Source organism: Somniosus microcephalus, chromosome 22 (assembly GCF_052327205.1).
Source record: "Somniosus microcephalus isolate GS21.2 chromosome 22, FLI_Smic_1.0, whole genome shotgun sequence".
Lineage (NCBI taxonomy): Eukaryota > Metazoa > Chordata > Chondrichthyes > Squaliformes > Somniosidae > Somniosus > Somniosus microcephalus.
In genome coordinates, this window is record NC_141008.1 from 69,763,419 (window position 1) to 69,765,921 (window position 2,503).

Here is a 2,503-nt window from a genome sequence, read left to right on the forward strand (position 1 = left end):
GGGAGGGGGGAGGGGGGGAGGGGGGAGGGGGGAGGGAGGGGGAGGGGGAGGGGGGAGAGGGAGGAGGGAGGGAGGGGGGGGGGAGAGGGAGGAGGGAGGGAGGGGGAGGGAGGAGGGAGGGAGGGGGGAGGGGGGGGGAGGAGGGAGGGGGAGGGAGGGGGGAGGGAGGGAGGGGAGGGAGGGAGGGGAGGGGGGGAGGGGGGGGAGGTGGGAGGGAGGGGGGGAGGGGAGGGAGGGGGGGGGAGGAGGGGGGAGGGAGGGAGGGAGGGGGGAGGGAGGGGGAGGAGGGAGGGAGGGAGGGGGAGGGGGAGAGGGGGGAGGGGGAGGGGGAGAGGGGGAGGGAGGGAGGGGGAGAGGGGGAGAGGAGGGAGGGGGAGGGGGGGAGAGGGAGGGAGGGGAGGGGAGGGAGGGGGAGGGGGAGAGGGAGGGAGGGGGGAGGGGGAGAGGGAGGGAGGGGGGAGGGGGAGAGGGAGGGAGGGGGGAGGGGGAGAGGGAGGGAGGGGGGAGGGGGAGAGGGAGGGAGGGGGGAGGGGGAGAGGGAGGAGGGGGGAGGGGGAGAGGGGAGGGGGGAGGGGGGAGAGGGAGGGAGGGGGGGAGGGGGAGAGGGAGGGAGGGGGGGAGGGGGGAGAGGGAGGGAGGGGGGGAGGGGGGAGGGGAGGGAGGGGGGAGGGGGAGAGGGAGGGAGGGGGGAGGGGGAGAGGGAGGGAGGGGGAGGGGAGGGGGGGAGGGGGGAGGGGAGGGAGGGGGGAGGGGGAGAGGGAGGGAGGGGGGAGGGGGAGAGGGAGGGAGGGGGGAGGGGGAGAGGGAGGGAGGGGGGAGGGGGAGGGGGAGGGGAGGGAGGGGGGAGGGGGAGTGGGAGGGAGGGGGGGGAGGGGAGGGGGGAGGGGGGAGGGAGGGGGGGGGAGGGGGAGGGAGGGAGGGGGGAGGGGGAGGGGGGAGGGGGAGGGGAGGGGAGAGGGAGGGAGGGGGGAGGGGGAGAGGGAGGGAGGGGGGAGGGGGGAGGGGGAGAGGGAGGGGGGGGAGGGGGGAGGAGGGAGGGGGGGAGGGGGAGAGGGGAGGGGGAGGGGGGAGGGGGAGGGGGAGGGGTGAGGGGGGAGGGGGAGGGGAGGGAGGGGGGAGGGGAGGGAGGGGGGAGGGGGGAGTGGGAGGGAGGGGGGAGGGGAGGGGGAGGGGGGAGGGGGAGAGGGAGGGGGGGGAGGGGGAGAGGGAGGGAGGGGGGAGGGGGTGAGGGGGAGGGGGGAGGGGGAGGGGGGAGTGGGAGGGAGGGGTGTGGGGTGAGTGGGTGTGAGGGAGGGGGGAGAGGGAGGGAGGGGGGAGGGGGAGAGGGAGGGAGGGGGGAGGGGGAGAGGGAGGGGGGAGGGGGAGAGGGAGAGGGAGTTGGAGAGGGAGGGAGGTTGGAGAGGGAGGCAGGGAGGTTGGAAGGGAGGGAGGGAGGGGGAGGCAGGGAGGTTGGAAGGGAGGGAGGGAGGGGGAGGAGGGAGGTTGGAAGGGAGGGAGGGAGGGGGAGGAGGGAGGTTGGAAAGGGAGGGAGGTTGGAAAGGGAGGGAGGGGGAGGGAGGGAGGTTGGAGAGGGAGAGGGAGGGAGGGAGTTGGAGAGGGAGGTTGGAGAGGGAGGGAGGGAGGTTGGAGAGGGAGAGGGAGGTTGGAGAGGGAGGGAGGGAGAGGGAGGTTGGAGAGGGAGGGAGGGAGGGAGAGGGAGGTTGGAGAGGGAGGGAGGGAGAGAGAGGGAGAGGGAGGGAGGGAGAGAGAGGGAGAGGGAGGGAGGGAGGGAGGGAGAGAGAGGGAGGGGGCGAGAAAGAGAGGGAGGGGTTGGAGAGCGTAAGCGCAAGCGCGTATCGCCTTGGCTCACACATGCTATGGAGAATGGCGCCTGTGGAACCCCAAATAATTAAAAGGGGCGAACAGGGTGCTAGGTTACCCACAATGAAAGGTGCCTGTAGATGATAAATCCACCGAGGTAAATCTGGTGATGTGAGCAGTTAACAAACTGCAGTAAAAGGAAAAAGGCCTAACTTACTATGAGAATGTTTGGAGTTGATTTTGGTGACAGAGTTTCCTCAGCCCGCCCGAGGGGCCGGGCACTGTCCGCGGGGGCCGGGCACTGTCGGAGGGGGCTGGGCACTGTCCGCGGGGGCCAGGCACTGTCCGAGGGGCCGGGCACTGCCCGCGGGGGTCGGGCACTGTCCGAGGGGACCGGGCACTGTCCGAGGGGACCGGGCACTGCCCGCGGTGGTCGGGCACTGTCCGAGGGACCGGGCACTGCCCGCGGGGACCGGGCACTGTCCGAGGGGCCGGGCACTGCCCGCAGGCCCACACTCTCCGCTTACGGAAACCGACGCATCCCCGAGGCTTGCGACCGGTGCGAGCCTCTCACCTGACAGCGCGGGCCGAGGGGAGGCCTTGAACCTGCCGGCCGCGTGGAGCGAATCTGTCCGAGGCCCGGCCCCGGTTACCCAGCAACGGCCCGCCCGCCGGAAGCGGAAGTCTCCCTCCCCTCCCATGG

The 2,503-nt window shown here is 73.4% G+C and overlaps 1 protein-coding gene across 1 annotated transcript in view; it reads right to left on the minus strand.

The window, feature by feature from the left end:
- mrm1 (mitochondrial rRNA methyltransferase 1 homolog (S. cerevisiae)) overlaps nucleotides 1-2,503 on the minus strand; it is a 21,678-nt gene extending 19,175 nt beyond the window's left edge. Inside the window, exon 1 of the mRNA XM_085965022.1 lies at nucleotides 2,375-2,503. The gene's annotated coding sequence lies outside the window, so the exon portion shown is untranslated. The remainder of the gene's footprint in view (nucleotides 1-2,374) is intronic.